General features: G+C 44.3%; 1 long non-coding RNA gene across 1 annotated transcript in view; it reads left to right on the forward strand.

Annotated features, from left to right (window-relative positions):
* LOC132762141 (uncharacterized) overlaps positions 1–25,113 on the forward strand; it is a 38,483-nt gene that overhangs the window by 11,267 nt on the left and 2,103 nt on the right. The window contains exons 2-3 of the long non-coding RNA XR_010909020.1: positions 21,463–21,604; positions 24,442–24,573. This is a non-coding gene — a long non-coding RNA (uncharacterized lncRNA). The remainder of the gene's footprint in view (positions 1–21,462; positions 21,605–24,441; positions 24,574–25,113) is intronic.

Here is a 25,113-nt window from a genome sequence, read left to right on the forward strand (position 1 = left end):
CAAGTTGAAGACAATGATAAGTTAACAGGGACAAAAATCATCATGAAATTCATAATTTTATTACATTGTGTAAAAGCAACTGATATGGTAACTTTCTATTTTTCTGAAAAGATTCTTGGGAGCATTTTTGGAGGCCAAGTGGACCATAAAGCAGGAACAGATTTGTATTAAAACAGGAGTTGCCTTTTTCTTCTCCGGAAATGGAATATCCGGTTGTTTAACCCCTTGACCTGCAAAAGAAATCAAGAGTCATCTTTATTCATGCTGGTCGATTCATTGACCAAGGCAGTGACATCTCCAGCTCATCCCCTGTTTGGGTATCAGCCAGCATGTCAACGACTTAAATCTAGAAATAGTTTTCTAAGATCTACAGAGACACTTGCTGGAACAACTCAGCAAGCAAGAGTCCAAAAGTGGCAGGCTGAAACCCAGAACCTCAACCAATGGCTGATACCAAATGAGAGACTCCCCCCTGGGCACACAGAAAACTGGGGGACTTGGAAAGCGCTGAACAGACTGCGCTCTGGCACCACAAGATGCAGAGCCAACCTTCAGAAATGGGGCTACAAAGTGGAATCCTCGACATGTGAGTGTGGAGAGGAGCAAACCACTGACCACCTGCTGCAATGCAACCTGAGCCCTGCCACATGCACCATTGAGGACCTTCTTGCAGCAACACCAGAAGCACTCCAAGTGGCCAGATTCTGGTCAAGGGACATTTAATCAACTACCAAACTCATACACTTTGTATTTTGTTTGTTTGTTTGTTTGCTTTGCTCTGTTAGAAATGTAATATAATTTGACTGGTTGTCCTGACACGACAAACAAATCTTTATTCATGTAGATTTGCTTCTCCCCCCCCCCCCTCTCAATAAGGGAGAGGAGGGTGTTTTGCTCCCTTCCACTGAAGGAAGAGCATGTAAAGTAGTCTTGGTCTTGACTTGAAAGGGGTAGGGCCAATGTAGTTATGTTCTCCACCCTGCTCTCCATTCCAGCTTCATCTTTGACCCATCCTTCTGCCCTTTAAAAGTGTACTTTATGGGTTGCCAATGGGGTTGGGTAGGAATTCCACCCCCCAGTGTAGGGTAGAGGGGATTTTTTTGCCTAACCTACACTGTTCAGTCTAGGGCTAATTGGGTGAGTGGGCTTTAAATAGACTACCATGAGAGAAAAGAGAAATAGGTTTACATCCCGGTGTGCATTTAAGGCACCCCTTCATGGTGTAGGACAAGAACAGGAACCCTCATTTGTGGTTAAAAGAACCGAGGTGAGGGTATTTATTTATTTATTTATTACTTGCACTTATTTACCGCCACTCTCAGCCCAGGGGGCGACTCGTGGCGGTGAACAACAACATAGAAAAGACAATTTACAGTAATCAGAACAATACATAACATGCTACTACTACTTGACATATACTTATACTAAAAATCCGCTTCGTCATATCATGGGTCATAGTCAGTCTCATAGTCGTGGTCCATTCCGGTCATCATTGCCAAGATATAGCACTCAGTTAAAGGCCAACTCGAAGAGCCATGTTTTCAGGCTCTTACGAAAGGCCATAAGGGAGGGCGCCTGTCTAACTTCAGCAGGGAGGGCGTTCCACAGCCGGGGGGCCACCACCGAGAAGGCCCGCTCTCTCGTCCCCACCAGGCGTGCCTGTGAGGCAGACGGGATCGAGAGAAGGGCCTCCCCGGATGATCTCAAGGTCCTCGTGGGCTCGTAGGCCAAGATGCGGTCTGCAAGGTATTTTGGGCCGGAACAGTTTAGGGCTTTGTAGGATAGTACCAGCACCTTAAATTGGGCCCGGTAGCAAATCGGCAGCCAGTGGAGCTGGGACAGCAGGGGCGTTGTGTGCTCCCTACGCCCTGCTCCTGTTAACAACATGGCTGCCACGCGCTGGACTAGCTGGAGCTTCCGGGCCGTTTTCAAAGGCAGCCCCACGTAGAGAGCGTTGCAGTAGTCGAGGCGGGATGTGACCAAAGCGTGTACCACCGTGGCCAAGTCAGACTTCCCAAGATACGGGCGCAGCTGGCGCACGAGCCTGAGCTGTGCAAATGCTCCCCTGGTCACCGCTGAAACCTGGGGATCCAGGCTCAGCGACGAGTCCAGGGTCACACCCAAGCTGCGAACCTGAGCCTTCAAGGGGAGTGCGACCCCGTCCAGCACAGGCTGTAACCCTATACCCTGTTCGGCCTTGCGACTGACCAGGAGTACCTCTGTCTTGTCTGGATTTAATTTCAGTTTGTTCGCCCTCATCCAGACCGTCACAGCGGCCAGGCACCGGTTCAGGACTTCGACGGCCTCCTTAGTAGCAGGTGGGAAGGAGTGACAGAGTTGGACATCATCTGCGTACAGATGACACCGCACCCCGAAACTCCGGATGATCTCACCCAGCGGCTTCATGTAGATGTTAAACAGCATGGGGGACAGGATGGAGCCCTGAGGAACCCCACAGGTCAAAGGCTGTGGTGTTGAACAGGAGTCCCCCAATAACACCTTCTGGGTACGGCCCTCCAGAAATGACCGGAGCCACTGCAAAGCAGTGCCCCCGAGACCCATCTCTGCAAGGCGCCCCAGAAGAATACCGTGGTCGACGGTATCGAAGGCCGCTGAGAGGTCCAGGAGCACCAACAGGGACACACTCCCCCTGTCTAGCTCCCGGCGCAGATCATCGACTAAGGCGACCAAGACCGTCTCGGTACCATGTCCCGGTCTGAAACCAGACTGTGCCGGATCCAGATAATCCGTGTCTCTCAAGAATACCTGGAGTTGTGAGGCCACCACGCTTTCCATGACTTTGCCCAAGTAGGGAAGATTGGAAACAGGCCGAAAGTTTTCGAATTTGGTGGGGTCCAGTGATGGCTTCTTCAACAGCGGCTTTATAATAGCCTGTTTTAGGCTCGCTGGAATCTTGCCTTCCCGAAGGGAGGCATTCACCACCACCGTTACCCACTCGGCCAATCCCCCTCTGGCCTCCTTCAGAAGCCAGGATGGGCAGGGGTCTAGGATGGACGTGGTGGGCCTCATTCCTCCAAGTATCTTGTCCACATCCTCGGGCTTCACAAACTGAAAAGAATCCAACAAAATAGGACAAGCAGGTGCTTGTGTCACATCCACAGAGACTGCACTTAATGTGGCGTCCAGCTCAGAGCGGATCAAAGCGACTTTGTCTGCAAAGAACCGAGCAAATGCTTCACAGCGCGTGACCGAATTGTCAGGGCTCCCACCTGAGGTAGGGGGAGTTAAAAGACCTCTGACAATCCGAAACAGCTCCGCCGGACGGTTCTTTGCAGACGCAATAGTAGCCGCAAAGAAAGTTTTCTTTGCGGCTTTTATTGCCGCGGCATATGCCCTTAGAAAGGACACAAACCGTGTTCGATTTGGCTCGCTTGGGTCTGAGCGCCACACGCTCTCTAGTACCCTCTTCCTTCGCTTCATCGCTGCCAGCTCCTCAGTGAACCAAGGGGCTGGTTTAGCTCGGTTACTCGAGAGGGGACGTTCCGGAGCGATCCTGTCAATTGCCCTGGTCATCTCCCCATTCCAGAGAGCGACCAAGGCCTCGACATGGTCACCTACCGAGGTGGCGGGAAAATCCCCAAGAGCCGTCAGGAATCCATTCGGATCCATAAGCCTCCTGGGGCGGACCTTCTTAATGGGTCCTCCACCTCTGCAGAGGTTAGGGGGCGCAGTGAGCCTAAATCTGATCAAGAAGTGGTCGGTCCATGGCAACGGAGAGATAGACAGCTCCTCCACACCGCCACCCTGCTCCCATCCCTGGCAGAAGACCAAGTCCAATGTGTGTCCAGCACAGTGGGTGGGGCCAGTTATCCGTTGGGACAGCCCCATGGTTGCCATGGCGGACATGAAGTCCTGAGCCGCTCCTGTGAGGGTTGCCTCGGCATGGATGTTGAAGTCCCCCAGCACAAGGAGCTGTTGGGACTCCACCGCCAGGCTCGAGACCACCCCCGCTAGCTCAGGTAGGGAGACTGTAGTGCAGCGAGGTGGACGGTACACTAGCAGAATCCCTATTCTGTCCCGGTCACCCACCCTCAGGTGGACGCATTCGAAATTTGTGGTCTGCGGGATGGGGCTCCTGGTCAGATGGATGGAATCTCTATAGACCACTGCGACCCCGCCTCCCCGTCCTCCGGCTCTTGGTTGGTGTTGCACGGAGAAACCTGGAGGGCAAAGCTGGGAGAGATTTACGCCCCCAGCTTCATCCAACCAGGTCTCCGTGATGCACGCCAGATCTGCCCGCTCCTCCAGGATTAAATCCTGGATCCAGGTCGTTTTTCCGTTGACAGATCTGGCGTTCAACAACACCACCTTCAAGCCGGAGGGTCCGCTCACCTGGTTACACCAATTTACCTTAGGAGACCGATTGGGGGTTGTTAATATGGATAAGCGTTCCGAATTAGGCCGAATTTGAGGTCTCCTTTTTCCGCATCTCCTCCTTCCCACCACGACCTCTATGGGGGCCCCTCGGCTAGTGGAAGACCTCCCCCCCTCCATGCCGCCATCCATAGTCAAGAAATTGCTTTCTACTTTGCTCGTTGTTAGATTTTTTGGTTCTTGCCAACATCTTCTCTCCCCCTCCCCCTCCCTCCCTATCCCATTTTCGTTCGCAGGCTCCAACCCACCTCCTTTTTTGCCCCCTCCGCTACACAGAAGTAACAGGGACAGTACATAAATGGGGATGGGGAACCACATGGATAGCAGCAATACAGATGGTGGTGGTGTTCCAGCCACACCAATGGGCTAGATCTTAAAGTGCAAGTTTTTAAATGCAGCCCTGTCTATAGTAGTATTTAATCAACAGCAGACACTACGTGCTATCGGGCACAATCATAAAGTGCTAGGTCTAAAGTGCTCTATTCGACAATAATTAAAGTGCGGCACGGAGGGATGGGGAAGGGGCGAAAGTGCTGGTGCAATCTAGCAGCAGGCGGCAGGCGCCTAAAGTGCTCTATTATGTTCTCACCATATTGGTACAAATGACAACCAGGAATATACTAAGTTGGTAGTATATATTACCCTCCAATGGGGATGAAAGTGATGGCAAATTAGTTAACTATTGATATGATCCCCGGTGGAATCTTTAGACGGTTGGTATACAAGCGGATGGGGCTTCCGGAGGTGACAACTCAGCGGTGGGCAGCACAGATGGTCAATCAAACTCTCATTCAGTATGTATCAATATAGGGGCTGGCTTAAAGGTCTATTAAAGGGTAAACAGTGATTGCCTTGAGCTGTGAGAGTTCCAGTTTCAATATCCTCTGGAATTGAGACACAAGCCCTACGAAGAGCGGCTTAAAGAGCTGGGCATGTTTAGCCTGAAGAAGAGAAGGCTGAGAGGAGATATGATAGCCATGTATAAATATGTGAGAGGAAGTCACAAGGAGGAGGGAGCAAGCTTGTTTTCTGCTTACCTGGACACTAGGACGCGGAACAATGGCTTCAAACTACAAGACAGGAGATTCCATCTGAACATGAGGAAGAACTTCCTGACTGTAAGAGCCATTCAGCAGTGGAACTCTCTGCCCTGGAGTGTGGTGGAGGCTCCTTCTTTGGAAGCTTTTAAACAGAGGCTGGATGGCCATCTGTCAGGGGTGCTTTGAATGCAATATTCCTGCTTCTTGGCAGAATGGGGTTGGACTGGATGGCCCATGAGGTCTCTTCCAACTCTATGATTTTATAATCAATTTCCCTGAGTGGATGCTCTGGAATCATTAGTTTGTTGTAGCCTGGTGTCTCACCCTTGATAGATGAGGAATTGGTCTTTGATGACCACTGCCTCGGTTTATTTACACACCAAGTTCATGTCCTTAAAATTGGTTGGCAGGTCACATAGAAATTGATCGGTAACATTTAATAAAAGTTTCCCACACTGTTGTGGAGGCTCCTTCTTTGGCCATTGGTCTGAAAATGAGCAGCTGACTGAAAGCCTCCTTTGCTAAGATCTTGCTCCCTCTTGACCAAATATACTCAGTTCCCTATGTAATTTAATTTTATTTTCCTTTCAAATTCAATGTATTGTCCATGTTTTATTATTGCTACATGTATGTGTGTGTGTATGTTTTCAAAAATGTATTGTGAAAACATTGTATAAATCTGTTATTTAAACAAAGTTGTTGTTGTTATTATTATTATTATTATTATTATTATTATTATTTTAAAAAAGAAACTTACTGTATGCAGCAAACTTTCCAAGTACTACATTTCCCAGTTGGGCTCATCGGATACTGACAGCCCTTTGGAAAACTGACAGTACAATAGCCCCCTGCATTTTTACATTCAGGTTCAGTTGAAATTCTTCTGGTATATCCTGCAAAAAAATAAGAATACAAATAAATATAAGTATAGATGTGAGGAACAGTTGAATATGTTTGGGAAATTCTGATAACCTGAAATTTGTCTGTGGGAGGAATGGTTTAGTCTTACCTGCCTTCTCTGGAAATAATAATACTTTGTATTTAAATCTGTGGGTTGCAATTTGCCACCAATGTAGAAATAGTGGTTGAGCATTGGACTCAAACAGTAGGAAATAAAGGTTTTGTGAAATGAGGACTTGATTACTGTAAGGCAAAAGAACTGCGGCAAGTGGGGGCTATGGGGAAGAAAGGGCAGCATACAGGGAACATACTCTTCCTCTTTTACTCAACTTCACTGGCTGCCAGTTTGCTACCGAGCCCAATTCAAAGTGCTGGTCTTGGCCTGTACAGTTTTGATCCAACTTACCTTTCCGAACGCATCTCCCTCTATGAGCCTATAAGAGCTTTAAGATCAGCTGGGGAGGCCCTGCTCTCCATCTCAACCTCTTCACAAGCGTGATTGGTTGTGGAGACTAGGATGCAGTAGAGCAATGGCTTCAAACTACAGGAAAGGAGATTCCACTTGAACATTAGGAAGAACTTCCTGACTGTGAGAGTTGTTCAGCAGTGGAACTCTCTGCCCTGGAGTGTGGTGGACAAAGCACCCACCAATGAGAGGAAGTCACACCTCTGTGTCTTTTAAACTATCACAGATATTACAACGTATAGTAATGTCAACATGTTGAACGTTTGAGGTTTTAGCCACAAATTCTATAGAATGGATGATTTTGTGCAACTCATTGGTTTCAGTGGGTTGTTGTAGGTTTTTCGGGGTATATAGCAAAAATGTTCTAGAAGCATTCTCTCCTGATGTTTTGCCTGCATCTATGGCAGGCATCCTCAGAGGTTGGGAGGTCTGACATAGATGCAGGAGAAACGTCAGGAGAGTGCTTCTAGAACATGGACATATAGCCCAAAAAACTTACAACAACCCATGAAATCCTTCAACAATTCATTGTTTTCAGTTTGTCATAGTATCCTTATGCTCATCTATAGTAACTGAATTGCCTTTGATCATTTTAGTTGTCATCCTCTGGACACATTCAACATCTCCCTTCAATTGTGGTGCTGAGAACTGGACAGAGTATTCCAGGTGTGGTCTAACCAAGGCGGAATAGAGCATGGGTTGCATGACTTCCCTGGATCTACACATTAGGCTCCTATTTATGCAGACCAAAATCCCATTGGCTTTTTAAGCCACCGCATGACATTGTTGGGCTGCCTGGTGTCACTGGGGAGGGAGTTCCACAGCTGAGGGGTCACCACTGAGAAGGCCCTGTCTCTCATCACAACCAATCACGCTTGTGAAGAGGTTGAGATGAAGAGTGTGAACTTTGGTTAGATCAAGCACTGTGGTTTCAGTGGATTCATAGAACATTTGGTGATTTTCCATCTTTCTGTTTTTTTCCCAACTATGTTTTTGACCCCCACTTCTTTGAAAGAGACTGGAGAACAAGCCCTATGAGGAGTAGCTTAAAGAGCTGGGCATGTTTTTCCTGCGGAAGAGAAGGCTGTGAGGAGACATGATGAGGGCCATGTATAAATAAGTGAGGGGAAGTCATAGGGAGGAGAGAGCAGGCTTGTTTTCTGCTGCCCTGGAGACTAGGATGCAATGGACCAATGGCTTCAAACTACAGGAAAGGAGATTCCACTTGAACATTAGGAAGAACTTCCTGACTGTAGGAGGAGCTGTTCAGCAGTGGAACTCTCTGCCCTGGAGTGTGGTGGAGGCTCCTTTTTTGGAGTCTTTTAAGCAGAGGCTGGATGGCCAGCTGTCAGGGGAGCTTTGAATGTGATTTCCCTGCTTCTTGGCAGAAAGGGGTTGGACTTGATGTCCCACAAGATCCCTTCCAATTCTATGAAAGCTGCAGATAGAGGAATGTGCTGCTCCCTAAACGTGTGATGGCATCTACTTCTCTGGAAGTTTTAAACCCAGAGACTAGAAAGCCACCTGCCAGGAGTACTTGGATTGTGTCTTCCACATGGCAGAATGGGGTTGAACTGGATTGTTCTTCTTGGTCTCTTCCAGTTCCATGATTCGATGATTTTAGTTTGCATTGTAAGCAGACTTTCATGCAGTTAGTTGGGGTCTAAATTCACTATAAGAGACATATTGGCAAGATAGGATTTATCTCCAGGATCCCTGGCTGTCTTGGAAGTTTCATTTTAAAATACAATCTGGAATTTTATTTCAAATCCTCTCCTCACAGTTCAGACTATGAAGCCCCCAGTGACACAGTGGGTTGAACCCCTGTGCCAGCAGGACCACTGACCAAAAGGTTGGCGGTTCAAATCTGGGTAGTGGGGTGAGCTCCCGTCAGCTCCAGCTTCACATGCGGGGATATGAAAGAAGCCTGCAACACAGTGGTAGAATCATAGAATCATAGAATCAAAGAGTTGGAAGAGACCTCATGGGACATCCAGTCCAACCCCCTGCCAAGAAGCAGGAATATTGCATTCAAATCACCCCTGACAGATGGCCATCCAGCCTCTGTTTAAAAGCTTCCAAAGAAGGAGTCTCCACCACACTCCGGGGCAGAGAGTTCCACTGCTGAACGGCTCTCATAGTCAGGAAGTTCTTCCTCATGTTCAGATGGAATCTCCTCTCTTGTAGTTTGAAGCCATTGTTCCGCATCCTAGTCTCCATGTGTCCCCTGGGCAACATCTTTGCAGACAATGGGTTGTTGTAGGTTTTTTCGGGCTATATGGCCATGGTCTAGAGGCATTCTCTCCTGACATTTCACCTGCATCTATGACAAGCATCCTCACTACCTCTGAGGATGCTTGCCATAGATGCAGGTGAAGCGTCGGGAGAGAATGCCTCTAGAACATGGCCATATACCCCGAAAAAACCTACAGCAACCCAGTGATTCCAGCCATGAAAGTCTTCGACAATCCTTGCCGACAGCCAATTCTCTCATACCCGGATCAACCTGCAGTTTCTCAAGTTCCTCCTGACATGAAAAAAAATGTTCAGACTATGGCAGGAGTCATGCCCCTGCTAAAAAAATAATGCTTGTAGGTTGTATTTCTGGAACATAACTTGTAACAACCCTTTGGAAGGATTCTGGCACTTATTGAGACATGGACATGGACCACTGACACTAACTTTCAGAATCCTTCAACCAGCAAGATGCACTCCCATAAAATAACTTTTCCAAACTATATACTTCATCCCAATGTTAAGTTATATAAAATAGAAAGTTGTGTATTGCAAGTGCCCCTTTTCAGAAAATCAAATATCACATTCTTTACAACTTCCTTATTAACAGAAGCCAGATCTAAATTCTAGAGGATGGATGTTAAAACAAGGCTTGAAAAAATAAGGAGATCTTTCTAGATGAATTTGTCTGCATTATTTTAAAAGGTTGTTCTGTTTAGATCTGAAACCTGTCCCCGTGCAAAGCTAATAAATTCATACCTGGATCAGGAGAGATCATCAAGAAGAGGATAAGGAAGAGAAGACTGTAAATCTTCATTGTGATGCAAAATAAACCGTAAACAGTTGGTTGTAGATTTCTTATTTGTTTGGACAAAGCACCCAACAATGAGAGGAAGTCGCACCTCTGTGTCTTTTAAACTATCACAGATATTACAACATATAGTAATTTCAACATGTTGAACGTTTGAGGTTTTAGCCACAAATTCTTTAGAATTGATTTTGTGCAACTCACTGGTTTCAGTGAGTTGTTGTAGGTTTTTCAGACTATATGGCAAAAATGTTCTAGAAGCATTCTCTCCTGACATTTTGCCATCTATGGCAGCAGGCATCCTCAGAGGTTGTGAGGTCTGCCATAGATGCAGGGGAAATGTCAGGAGAGACATTACCATCCGGTCAGCCTCACGTCGATACCAGGCAAGATTCTGGAAAAGACTGTTAACGAAGTGGTCTGCAAACACTTAGAAACAAATGCGGTCATCGCTAATACTCAACATGGATTTATCAAAAAACAAGTCATGCCAAATCTGATCTCTTTTTTCGATAGAGCTACAAGCTGGGTAGATGCGGGGAATGCCGTGGATGTAGCGTACCTGGATTTCAGTAAGGCCTTCGACAAGGTCCCCCATGACCTTCTGGCAAGGAAACTAGTCCAATGTGGGCTAGGCAAAACTACGGTGAGGTAGATCTGTAATTGGTTAAATGGACGAACCCAGAGGGTGATTCTCACCAATGCTTCCTCTTCATCTTGGAAAGAAGTGACGAGCGGAGTGCCGCAGGGTTCCGTCCTGGGCCCGGTCCTGTTCAACATCTTTATTAATGACTTAGATGAATGGTTAGAAGGCAGGATCATCAAGTTTGCAGACGGGATGAAATTGGGAGGGAGAGCCAATACTCCAGAGGACAGGAACAGGATTCAAAATGATCTTGACAGATTAGAGAGATGGGACAAAACTAACAAAATGAAGTTCAACAGTGACAAATGCAAGAGACTCCACTTTGGCAGGAAAAACAAAATGCAAAGATACAGAATGGGGGACAATGCCTGACTCGAGAGCAGTACGTGTGAAAAAGATCTTGGAGTCCTCGTGGACAACAAGTTAAACATGAACCAACAATGTGATGTGGTGGCAAAAAAGCCAATGGGATTTTGGCCTGCATCAATAGGAGCATAGTGTCTAGATCTAGGGAAGTAATGCTACCCCTCTATTCTGCTTTGGTTAGACCACACCTGGAATATTGTGTCCAATTCTGGGCACCACAATTCAAGAGAGATATTGACAAGCTGGAATGTGTCCAGAGGAGGGTGACTAAAATGATCACGGGAACATGAGGAAGAACTTCCTGACTGTGAGAGCCATTCAGCAGTGGAACTCTCTGCCCCAGAGTGTGGTGGAGGCTCCTTCTTTGGAAGCTTTTAAACAGAGACTGGATGGCCATCGATCAGGGCCATCTGTCTCCTCTCAGCCTTTTCTTCTTCAGGCTAAACATGTCCAGCTCTTTAAGCCACTCCTCATAGGGCTTGTTCTCCAGACCCTTGATCATTTTTCCTTCCTTCACAGTAACATCCATTGATTGTGGCAATATAGACTGCAGGACAGAGTATAAAAAGTCATTGTTCCAAGCTCTGCCCAGAAAGGATCCATCTCTGATCCCCATGCATTTCTGGTGCTGCCTGTCAACTTCATTACAAATGGTGTTCTGCTAACTATTGATTATTTATTTACTGTACTTATACCCTGCCCTTCGTCTCACACTCAGGGCAGCCTACAGACTATGGCAATAATTCAATACCAGATTCAGATAATACCAATATCAGTAAAACACAATATTATACAACTGTAAAAAATATATATATATCAATTAAAATAGTCTTTCAACAATTAAAACATATCAAACATATCAAAAGTCTAGCATCAACTGAGCTTTGTAAACATTGTACCAATTGCTTTGCCATTGTTCCGTCATACTTAAGGGTCACATTAATCCCCAAAGGCTTGCTTAAATAGCCAGGTCTTAAGATTTTTCCTGAAGCTTAAGAGAATGGGGCTTTCTGATGGCGAGGGAGTTCCACAGTCACGGTGCCACCATTGCAAAGGCCCTGTCTCTCGTCCCCACCAACTGCACCTGTAATGAGAGCGGGACCGAGAGCAGGGCTTCTCAGAAGATCTTAACAGTTGTACATCTTAACAAATGTACAGAGAGATACATTTGGACAGCTAAGCTGGAACCATTTAGGGATTTACAGACCAAAGCCAGCACTCTGAATTGTGCTCGGAAGCAAATTGGCAGCCAGTGGAGCTGGCATAACAGGGGCATTGTATGTTCTCTGTACACTGCTCTGGTTAGTAATCTGGCTGCCACCCATTGGACTACTTGAAGCTTCCAAACAGTCTTCAGAGGCAACCCCATTTAGAGTACATTGTAGTAGTCTACCCGATTTTGCCATTTGCTGTTGCTGTTACTGCCATAACAGAAATGGAGAAAGGGAATGATTGGGTTGAGAACTGGGTGGTCTGGAATATATTCTTATATTGCAACTCATGCTCAATATTCTAAGTCGTGAAAAGTTGGCATTTGATAACAACAAAGCTTAAAGTTTGCCAAGGACAGTAGAAAAAAGTCAGAAGTCAACTTCTAATCTGGAACCAGAAACACAATGGGAACACATAAGTAAAAATCCAAGGCAGAAGAGATTTCTCTGAATTGTATAAATATGGAATTTGCTCATGCTTCAGTGATATCTTTCAACAATTAAAACATAAATTTAAAAGACAGACTAGATAGATAAAACAAGGAAAGGTGGAGGAAGGGAAAGAGATAAACTCTTTGCCCAAGTAGCCTGTTCTATAGTCACATCTTCTTAGATTATAACTGTAATGTAATGTGCTCTACGTGGGGCCGCCCTTGAAAATGGCTCGGAAATTCCAACTGATCCAACGGGTGGCGGCCAGGATGTTAACTGGTGCTCCTTACAGAGAGCGGTCAACCCTTCTGTTTAAGGAGCTCCATTGGCTGAGGTTACTTACCGAGCCCAATTCAAGGTGCAGGTGCTTACCTACAAAGCCCTAAACTGTTTGGGACCTGCCTACCTGCATGACCGCACGATCCCTTCGTTCATCCGGAGAGGCCCTGCTCGCAAGCCCACCTGCGTCACAGGCGCATTTGGTGGGGGCGAGGGACAGGGCCTTCTCTGTGGTTGCCCCCCAACTCTGGAACACCCTCCCCAAAGACATTAGACTAGCACCCACGTTGGCAGTCTTCAGGAAGAATCTGAAGACCTGGCTATTCCGATGTGCCTTTCCAGAATAGGATAATCTCCAGCACTATGTCCCAGAAGCACTTTATTAGAGTTTAATACTCTCTGCACATTGCACTTGCCCAGAAATCCAAATACCACCCACCACACCCAGTACTTTTTAACTTGTACTCATCACTGGCCTGGCCCTGGTTTTTATTGCATAATTGATGTATTGTTTTTTATTGCTTATGTTTTATTTTGCTGTAAATTGTACTGTTATTGTTTTGCTGTTGTTGTGTTGATGCCTTGGCCTTTGTAAGCTGCATCAAGTCCTGCGGGAGATGCTAGCAGGGTACAAATAAAGTTTAAGAATAATAATAATAATAATAATAATAATAATAATAATAACTGGAACAGTGGAAATGGCAAGTAGACTTTTTTGTCCAGTGGCAGTGGCAGTTCTTCTGTTTCAGAGAAAAATAAATTTTGTTATCTATGCAATGAACGTAGAAACTCCATCAACCACCAAATTACAGTTAACTAATGACACTGCAGAGTTATTGCAATTGTGGTTTAATATGAAGAAAACACATGAAAGCTAGCTGGAAAGAGAAAATAAACAATGAGGAACTCAGCAGGAGGATATTTTTTTAAGTATAATCTATTTTTCAATATTATTTTTTTATTTGGTGAAACAACCATACCATTGTTCAAAGGCAAATGAACAAACTATGTCATATAAGACACTATCCTACAACAGGAAAACTACTAAACCTAAGCAGAAGATGCTTATGAAAGTAACAGATGCTATTAAATTAGGGACCCATCCACACAGCTGAATAAAATCCCACATTTAGAGTTTTTAACTGGAATATATGGCAGTGTGGACTCAGATAACACAGGGCGCTTCCAGACAGCCCTTAAAGATAGGGATCAAAATTTGAATGTTTCTGGATCCCCATCCAAACGCCCCTCAGAAAGTGTGTTCTTTCTGGGGCGAGTGTCCAGATGTGCTCCCAGAACTTGTTTGTATAGGGGGGGAAGTGTGTTTTAGAACTGAAGAGATATAGTATATGAAGACCATGTGGTCTTATTAAATACAGAGAAGTTATGGATTCTTAACTTCGGGTTACAAATCCATCACTGTAGTACAGAATGCCAGCCAGTCACTAATAGTAGTGGCCCAACATTTCACAGTAATGGGAATGGACAAAGGCATGTGTTACAGAGATAACATCCTACCAGAAACAGTGCTTTTGTGTTTATGAAGTATAATGGTTATATTTAAACTCAACGCAGAGAGTTTCAGGAAGTAGAACAGTTATGTTTTAACCCAAAACAGAGTGTTTCAGGAAGTATGGCCATTACCAACTACTAGAAAGTAGAAAAAGCTATAAGGAAGCATTGAACCCAAAGCAGGAGATTGAAGCATGCCAGGAAGAAAGAGGGTTGTTTTTTTTTTTAAAGGAAGCCCAGGGAGGATAGCAGCAGAAGGTCACTGCTCTTCCTAACTTGGAAGAGGGAAGCCTCCTTAAAATGCCTTGGAAAGAGTTCATGACTGCTGCATGGTGCAGGCCCAAGAGAGAGAGGGCACGGGCACCTGCCTGCTACACCTCTCCTCTCTCCTCAATTCAGGGTGCAGGTGCTTACCTACAAAGCCCTAAACAGTTTGGGACCCGCCTACCTGCATGACTGCATCTCCGAATATGAACCCACACGATCTCTCTGATCATCTGGAGAGGCCCTGCTCACGATCCCACCTGCGTCGCAAGCGCGTTTGGTGGGGACGAGGGACAGGGCCTTCTCTGTGGTAGCCCCCCGACTCTGGAACTCTCTCCCCAAGGACATCAGACAAGCCCCAACGTTGGCAGTCTTTAGGAAGAGCTTGAAGACGTGGCTGTTCCAGTGCACCTTTCCAGAATAGGAAACTCCTAGCATCATGTCCCAATGCTAGAGATTTAAGATTGTCTGCACACCGCACCTACCTCTAAAAACCTATACATTTCACTTCTTAAATTTTATTCATTACATTTGGCCCAGCCTTAGTTTTAAATGCGTTGTGGTATTATTGTTCTAGTGTTTATTGTTATTGCTTTAATGTTTATTGTTTTGCTTTATGAGTTTTATTGTTGTATTTGTTATGTTGTTGTTTTGTTGAGGGCCTTGGCCTTTTGTAAGCTGCACCGAGTCCTTCGGGAGATGTTAGCGGGGTATAAATAAAGTTAATTAATAATAATAATAATAATAATAATAATAATAGAGTGAGAAACAGCTTTAAGAACTTGCCTCTTTTAAATGCCTTGGAAAGAGTGTGTGTGGGTCGTGCAGGCCTGGGAGAGAAAGTGTGGGCTCCTGCCTGCAGAGTAGAAGGTAACAGGCCTCCTTAAAGTGTGGTGACAGTCTGCATCTGAGTGTCTCTCCTCTAGAGTAGGAAAAAATAGCTTTAAGAACAAGAAGCCACCTTAAAGTGTGTGTGCCTGCCTGCAGCTGAGTGCCTTTCTTCTAGAGCAGAAACAGGTAAGAACTTGAAGCCTCCTTGAAGTGCATGCACCTGTCTGCAGCACCTCTCCTCTAGAGTAAGAAAGAGCTTTAAGAACTTCTCTCTTTTAAATGCTTTGGAAAGAGTGCATGTGTCATGAAGGTAAGGTCCAGGAAAGAAAACACGGGTGCCTCCCTGAAAAATAGAAACAGCTTAAATGCCCAAAATAACACCCTGTGAAGTCCCCTCCCCATAAAATATAACAAACACTTTTCTCCTAACATCAATCTCAGGGCTAGCTCCTTATAACCAGTAAAATCCAGCTGCAACCTATCTCTTGCATGCATCCACCCTTAACTGCTTTCACCTGTTTTCACTTACTTACAGATTACTCAGCCCTTTAGAACTAAGACATGGCAGGGGGTTAGACTAAATGGCCCATGCAGTCTCTTCCAACTCCAACTCATGCAGTCTCTTCCAACACTGAGCAGCATTTTGTGGACACAGATACTAAAAGACAAGGGGGTTACGGATAGATGGGAGTTTCTCAAGAGTGAAATACTCAAGGCGCAGTTGCAAACCGTGCCAACAAAAAGAAAAAATAGGACAAGTGCAAAGAAGCCAGAATGGATGTCCAAAGAACTTCTAACTGTGCTGAGACACAAAAGAGACATGCACAAGAAGTGGAAAAAGGGAGAAATCACCAAAGAAGAATTCAAACAAATAGCCAACACCTGTAGGGAAAAGGTCTGCAAGGCTAAAGCACAAAACGAGCTCAGGCTTGCCAGGGACATTAAAAACAATAAAAAGGGATTCTTTTCTTATGTCAGTAGAAAAAGGAAAAACAAGGAGGCGATAGGGCCTCTTCGAGGAGAAGATGGGGCAATGCTGACAGGGGATAGGGGAAAGGCAGAATTACTTAATACCTTCTTTGCCTCAGTCTTCTCACAAAAAGAAAGTCATCTTCAACCTCAGCAAGACGGAGTGGATGAGGGATTTGAGGACATCCAACCCCAAATTGGGAAACAAGTCATCCAGGAGTACCTGGCTGCTCTAAACGAGTTCAAGTCCCCAGGGCCAGATCAACTACACCCAAGAGTATTGAAGGAACTAGCAGAAGTCATTTCGGAACCATTGGCAACCATCTTTGAGAGTTCTTGGAGAACGGGAGAAGTTCCAGCAGATTGGAGGAGGGCCAATGTGGTCCCAATCTTCAAGAAGGGAAAAAAGGATGACCCAAACAACTACCGTCCGGTCAGGCAAGATTCTGGAAAAGATTGTTAAGGAAGTGGTCTGCAAACACTTAGAAACAAAAGCGGTCATTGCTAGTAGTCAACATGGATTTATAAAAAACAAGTCATGCCAGACTAATCTGATCTCTTTTTTCGATAGAGTTACAAGCTGGGTAGATGTGGGGAATGCCGTGGATGCCACGTACCTGGATTTCAGTAAGGCCATCGACAAGGTTCCCCCATGACCTTCTGGCAAGGAAACTAGTCCAATGTGGGCTAGGCAAAACTACGGTGAGGTGGATCTGTAATTGGTTAAGTGGACGAACCCAGAGGGTGCTCACCAATGCTTCCTCTTCATCCTGGAAAGAAGTGACGAGCGGAGTGCCGCAGGGTTCCGTCCTGGGCCCCACAATTGAAGAGAGATATTGACAAGCTGGAATGTGTCCAGAGGAGAGCGACTAAAATGATAAAAGGTCTGGAGAACAAGCCCTATGAGGAGCGGCTTAAGGAGCTGGGCATGTTTAGCCTGAAGAAGAGAAGGCTGAGAGGGGATATGATAGCCATGTATAAATATGTGAGAGGAAGCCACAGGGAGGAGGGAGCAAGCTTGTTTTCTGCTTCCTTGGAGACTAGGACGCGGAACAATGGTTTCAAACTACAAGAGAGGGGATTCCATCTGAACATGAGGAAGAACTTCCTGACTGAGAGCCGTTTAGCAGTGGAACTCTCTGCCCCAGAGTGTGGTGGAGGCTCCTTCTTTGGAAGCTTTTAAACAGAGTCTGGATGGCCATCTGTCGGGGGTTATTTGAATGCGATGTTCCTGCTTCTTGGCAGGGGGTTGGACTGGATGGCCCATGAGGTCTTTTCTAACTCTTAGATTCTATGATTCTATGATTCTATGATTATATTATGATTCTATGATTCTATGACATGGTAGGGAAATGATTTCCCAGTAATTTCGTTTTCATGGCACAGGAAGATCACCATTCACATTCAACTTTCCTGCAACCTCTTCAACTGTTATGCCTCTGTTTTTGCGAATCAGTTCCAGGGTTCTTTCTTAATTCCTTATGGTCATAGCTGAAGCTGGATGTCCAGAGCACTCTACATCCACCACACTCACTTGTCCATTTTCAATCATTTCAATTTACTCATAGATGACCCAATGAAAGAAAAAATTATCCCCATACTGAGCACACAGGAGAAGATGAATTAGTGCTCCCGCCACAACTTCTGCCCACAAAAAGCATATGAAAGAACACTGTTCCTCTTTGGTGCAGGTTATAAGTTTTGAGGCCATCTTCAGCACAGTGTGATAACTCTAATTCTAAAATGCAAAGTCAGCCAGGTTGCCAAACAAACTAGTCATATGACATTCTCAGACATGGTCAATTACTACTACTTATGCTCTCACAGTTTCTAACAAAAATATAAATGTGCAGAAACTTTTTGAATACCCTCTCATGGTCTGTTAAGTTTGCCATTTGGCACTTACTTTTCTTACAATTTGCAAGGTGAGAGCACCAAGATGGGTGATATGTGCTTTTCGTGGTCTTTCCTATGCACCAAATGGCTTTTTCCCATGTCAGGAGTGACTTGAGAAACAGCAAATCATTTCTGGTGTAAGAGAATTGGCTGTCTGCAAGGATGTTGCCCAGGGGACGCCCAGATATTTTACCATCCTGTGGGAGGCTTCTCTCTTGTCCCCGTATGAGAAGCTAGAGCTGACAGATGGAAGCTCACCCCGCTCTCCCTGGATTCGAACTGCTGACCTTGCAATCAGCAGTCCTGCCAGCACAAGGGTTTGACCCACTGCACCATCACGTTTCCAGCTGGTGAAAGGGTTAAATCCATATTCCTCTCATTGCCAGACATTTTGAGCAAAGTGTCTAGGGATGTTTTCTTGCCCTTGGTTGGGTATCCTTTTAAGAGTGCCAATCAGTGTCATGGGTAGGACTCCTGCAAACTGTAGAATCATTGAATCTTAGAGTTGGAAAGAAACACAAGGCAGATCTAGTTCAGTAAACTGCCATGCAGGGATGCATGACTGAATTGACTCAAAAGACGGCCATTCTATCCTATCTTGGTTATATAATAGACACACCAAGACTCTGCCAGTACTTTTGTCTCATAAGGAAGAAGACTAGCATTTCCGATTTTTTTACTTAATCTGTTCAATAGTCCATGGATAATAGTTTCTTGAACTCAAAAAAATATGTGGATCTGGAATTCATAAGCTTATGGACCTACAGCTTCTTACGGTATTTTAATTTCCAGTAAAGATGAAGATATTTTGGCTTTTCTTTTCTGTGCTTTCTTGGATACATATAACCCCTCCAGGTATAGATGTGGATTAGAATTGTTATTGATTTATTTGAATGTGATTGTCGTTGTGTGCCTTAACGTAATTTCTAGGGCTGGGCCGTTTCGTTCGTTAATTTCGTAATTCGTTATTAATTCGTTATTTTTTTTGATAATGAAGCGATATTGAACCATTCAGGAGCAACTAAAAAACGAAATGAATTTTTCTAATTCGTTTCGTAATTGTTTCGAAATTGTTTCGTTATTATTTCGTAATTATTTCCGTATGTCTGGTGCAAGTTTTATAGTTGTTGTTTGTTTTATCAGTGATAAAAAAATAAATTATCACACCAACAGTCAACAACAGAGGGAGAGGGAAGCTTCAGAAGTTCCCCTGTCCCATTTGGAGGGTTTTTTAGCGTATTGCGCAATCGCGTCCGCCATTAACGAATCGATTCGTTATTGTTTCGAAATTGTTTCGTAATTTCCAAAATTTCGTAAATATCGAACTTTTTAAAAGAAAAATTTCGGAATTCTTTTAAATAACGAAACGCAAAAACCCCCTAAAAACAAATCGAATTTAGAAACAAATTTTTCCGTGGTTGGACAGCCCTAGTAATTTCTAATCCATGGCAACTGTAAGATAAACGCATCATAAGATTTTCTTGGCAAAATGTTCAGAAGAGGTTTACTATTGCCAACATCTGAAACTGCAATGGTGTCCAATGTATTGTCGAAGGCTTTCATGGCTGGAATCACTGGGCTATTGTAGGTTTTTCCGGGCTATATGGCCATGTTCTAGAGGCATTTTTCCTGACGTTTCGCCTGCATCTATGGCAAGCATCCTCAGAGGTAGTGAGGTAGTGATCTCACTACCTCTGAGGATGCTTGCCATAGATGCAGGCGAAACGTCAGGAAAAATGCCTCTAGAACATGGCCATATAGCCCAGAAAAACCTACAACAACCCTGCAATGGTGTCATTTGCTCAAGATCAACTTATGGATTTCCATGGTGATTTGAATTATGTTCTCTAGAATCATAATTCAAAGTTCAAACCACACATCAGCAGTATTCATTATGTTGGAGGGGGGTAAAAAGGCAAAAAGTGTGCTGACAGCCATGGAAGGTGGGATTTATGAAGGGTCTTTCATAAGCAGAGTCCCCCTCCCTCTTATCTTTCCCCCATTTCTCATTCACTGTGTATATGCAAATATTGGGATTCCAAAAATTCAAAATACTCCAAAATCCAGGGAGGGGAAGCCTTCTGATCCCAAGCATTTTGGATAAGGGAGACTCAACCTGTTTCTTTGAAACCTCTCATTAATAGCATCATCATATGTCAAAGGCAACTTGATTGCATTTAACATCAATCAAAAAAAGTAGATTTGTTTCTCTTTGGGAGAATGGGATGCCAATGAATGAAGAACCTCATTGTATTGAAGAATCATTTCAATGTTCTTTTTGTTTCTTTGGTCCTTTGAACCCTGTCAGATTGCTGACTGGGAAAAGTAGCAATTGCAGGCTGACATCTCTCATATGAGGCTGAGCAATGCTAGTGTAAACAGTTTCAAAATCAAATATTGGTTAGACCACACCTGGAATATTGTGTCCAATTCTGGGCACCACACTTGAAGAGAGATATTGACAAGCTGAAATGTGTCCAGAGGAGAGCGACTAAAATGATAAAAGGTCTGGAGAACAAGCCCTATGAGGAGCGGCTAAAGGAGCTGGGCATGTTTAGCCTGAAGAAGAGAAGGCTGAGAGGGGATATGATAGCCATGTATAAATATGTGAGAGGAAGCCACAGGGAGGAGGGAGCAAACTTGTTTTCTGCTTCCCTGGAGACTAGTGGAACAATGGCTTCAAACTACAAGAGAGGAGATTCCATCTGAACATGAGGAATAACTTCCTGACTGTGAGAGCCGTTCAGCAGTGGAACTCTCTGCCCCAGAGTGTGGTGGAGGCTCCTTCTTTAGAAGCTTTTAAACAGAGGCTGGATGGCCATCTGTCAGGGGTGATTTGAATGCAATATTCCTGCTTCTTGGCAGGGGGTTGGACTGGATGGCCCATGAGGTCTCTTCCAACTCTTTGATTCTATGATTCTTTTTGTTTAGCTATATTTAAAATGATGAGCTTTGTGTGCCACAGTTTTGTTCTTGTTTGGGGTGAATGTGACTGACAGGCCCTTCCAATACATCATCCCTATTCCAGAGATATGTGCAGTTGATCAACTATCATGCAAGTTTAAAGAAACAGAAGCTCTGTAAGATTCTCTAGTGCTTCATGTTCCTTAACACTAGGAACTCAGCCTGTGTCACCTTTGGGCTGAGGAAGGTGGTATATAAATAAATACAGTAAATAAATAAATAATAATAATTTTTCTTTCTTTTTTTAGGACACTGTCAGATTTCAGACTTATTTCTACTGGATATGGAAGTATGCAGAGTCTACAATGGAATGTGCCTGCCTCGATTTGATTGCCCCCCTTTTACTGTCAGGGTTTCAATATGTGGCACAGACTGGAGTTGCTGTAAAAGGTAGGAAGCATTCTCCAGTGTCATTCATGCAGACAGGGGTGGCTCAACCCATTACGCAAAGTAATCATTTGCAGTATAGTTGATTTTGCCCAGGGGCGCTCTTGAGGCGTTCTTGGGGGAAAATAGACCTTGACATATGCGAGTTGTAGTTACTGGGATGTATAGTTCACCTACAATCAAAGAGCATTCTGAACTCCACCAATGATGGAATCGAACCAAATATGGCACACAGAACTCCCATGATGAACAGAAAATATATATCAGTGATTGGTTGGGGGGGGGGGGGGATGCCAAAATACTGTTTGCTTACCATTGAAAATTACCTAGGGCCGCCTCTGCATGCAGATTAGGAAACTTCAACATTTCAGAGTATGACTAGGCACCAGTGCGTTGCCCTGGCACATTGCAAAGGGTGAGAGTTGACTTTTTAGGGTAACACTGCATGAACACCAAGCACAAAATAGCTGCATGCAATAACATCCTGCAGAAACTTACTGGCAGCACATGGGGTGCAGACCCAAAATTAATAAGGACAGCAGCCCTAACCTTGACTTACTCAACTGCCGAGTATGCCTGCCCTATTTGGCACAAGTCTTCCCAAGTGGAGTGGGTGAACATAGCATTGAACAATATATGCAGAATAGAATCATAGAATCAAAGAGTTGGAAGAGACCTCATGGGCCATCCAGTCCAACCCCTGCAAAGAAGCAGGAATATTGCATTCAAATCACCCCTGACAGATGGCCATCCAGCCTCTGTTTAAAAGCTTCCAAAGAAGGAGCCTCCACCACACTCTGGCTCTCACAGTCAGGAAGTTCTTCCTCATGTTCAGATGGAATCTCCTCCCTTGTAGTTTGAAGCCATTGTTCCATTGCGTCCTAGTCTCCAAGGAAGCAGAAAACAAGCTTGCTCCCTCCTCCCTGTGGCTTCCTCTCACATATTTATACATGGCTATCATATCCCCTCTCAGCCTTCTCTTCTTCAGGCTAAACATGTCCAGCTCCTTAAGCCGCTCCTCATAGGGCTTGTTCTCCAGACCTTTTATCATTTAGTCGCTCTCCTGCGAATAATCGCAGGATGTCTGAAACCTACACCTGTTGATAAGCTCTACAAGCTAGCTGGCATTGCCCACCCCCACCCAATGTGAGACAGAAGTTGCTGCTAACTGTGAGAGAACCACTTGTTTTATACTAATTTATGCAATGCTTTTGATACAAAATAAATAAAGATTAAGAACCAGATTCAGTTGTGCTATAAATTAAAATATAACAATCAACATGTGAAGACTGCTCAGACCAGGCCCGTAGCCAGGATTTCGATTCGGGGGGGGGGGTGAGTTTTTTTCATGGGGGGGTTTCGGGGGGTGAGTTTCGGGGGGGGGGGGCTGAGTCTGAGTGAAAGAGGGTCTACCCTAGCAAACCTTTTGTATCATTACCCCAATCCCCCTATGCATATGGGATATATTGAGTATGGTGATCAGATCATGATATGAGTAAACTTAACAGTTTAAATAATGCACCAGTAAGGCCTTTTTGCGAACAACCATGAGAATTTCGGGGGGGGGGTGTGAAGCCCCTCAAGCCCCCCCCCCCCCCCCCCCCCCCCGGCTACATGCCTGGCTCAGACTATACTAAAGATATTGCTGTCTTCTGGTTTATAGCATTCACTGACAACTGAGTCCATAGTGCTGTCTGGATGTATATCCCAGCAATTACAACTCCCAAATGACAAAATTATTATTTTTTTTTTTATAAAATAATCTTTATTACTTTTCTTAAAAATACAGATAAACAGATAGATAGATAGTGCTGGAAACTTTTAGACTTGTAAAAGTTTCTCACTAAGTAGGGAAAACCAAAGAGGGGGGAAAAGAGGGGGGAAAGGGGGGGTTAGAGATAAAGGTATAGTGGGGGGGGGGGTGTCCGATTTCCTGTTATCCAGGGTCTCGTTGTGTTGAGAGACGCTGGTTTCCTATTGTGTGTAGGATGTGAGAAAAGAAAATTAGAAATGAATAGTGAGGTATGAGGGGGGTGCGTGATTTTGTAGGTATTGCGTTGACTTCCTGGTATCGTTTGGAGATTCCTTGTCCTTTTCCTTCTTGTTCCTTTTTTCTTCTTTCTCTTTCTTTTATGTCTTGCTCTCCCCTATTTCTAAATTTCCAGTCATGTTCCTTTAAATAATTCTTTTCATAGTCTTTTCTTTTATTAAGTATGTTGTTACATATTTCCAGTCTATTTCCGCCAATGGGGTGCCCTTCTTTTTTGATAGTAGATACGTCAATTTGTCCATATTTCTTATATCTAATATTTTTGTTAACCATTCTTCTTCCTCTGGGGGATCTTTCTTTTTCCAATGTCTTGCATATACTATTCTAGCTGCTGTTGTCAGGAAGAATAAAATTTTGTCTTTATTTTTTTCCATTTTTATGTTGTTTATTCCTAGTAGGAAGATTTCTGGTTTTGGGGGTATATTTATCTCTAATATTTTTTGTAATGTTTTATGTATCTTCTTCTAATAGGATGTTGCTTTTGGACAGGTCCACCATAAAATTATTATTTTTGAGTGATGGTCACTCTTTGGGTTAGTAGGTGTGTTGCGGCCAAATTTGTTGGCAATTAGTCCAGCGGTTTTTGAGTTATGATATCACTCAAAACAAACAGAGCATTTTTATATAAATATATAGACATATATTTCTGAACGCATGAAAAATGGAGGAATCTGTTCTGGTAAATGTGGCAACCAGAGAAGTTCAAGATAATTACCATAATCTCTATGTTCTGAAGACCTGCTCTCATTCTCTCTTCTTTCACCATCTTATGTTTCTTTTCTCCCTCTAGTCTAATATACACTGATGAAGACTGTCAAGCAACAAGCGGTTTTTGTAAAAACCCAACAGATCCTGATTATTTATGTTCATTCAATACATACAACTATGGAACATGTAGCGATGGAGGTGCATGTTGTGTAAGGTAAAAAAGTCTTTCTTTATTAAAGTTCGCAGCCATTTTTTTCTGACTCTCATCCACAGGGTCTCGTTGTCAACAGTTAACCTGGTGATTTATTTACCCAAAAGTGAATATCATGGATATTGCACATTGGCCAAAAATATTAATGCATAATAAAACTGAAAGTACATGTAAAACACCAATAACCTGCCAGTTGATAACATCATTTCTTGCTGAAGGTGAGGCCTGCACACCTCCACCAAGGGTTCATCTACACTGGCCGTTTAAACTATCGTCACATACTCTGTCCCCAACCCACAGTATCACCATTACTGCTGCCCAAACTCCAGGAGAGTTTCTGACCATTGTGTGGAACCTCTGCTGATGTCAACATGGGGAACACACAATGGACAGAAGCTCTGGTAGTGGCAGCGATATGTATCTGATCCACCCCCTTTTCCTTTTCTGGTTAGTGCAAAGAAAGGGAATGGTCACAGTGACTTGTGTGGACCATGGATTGGCCCACATCAGACTCAGTCCTGCTGCCCACACTAGTCAAAACTG

Source organism: Anolis sagrei, chromosome 1, assembly GCF_037176765.1.
Source record: "Anolis sagrei isolate rAnoSag1 chromosome 1, rAnoSag1.mat, whole genome shotgun sequence".
In the NCBI taxonomy this organism is placed as follows: Eukaryota; Metazoa; Chordata; class Lepidosauria; order Squamata; family Dactyloidae; genus Anolis; species Anolis sagrei.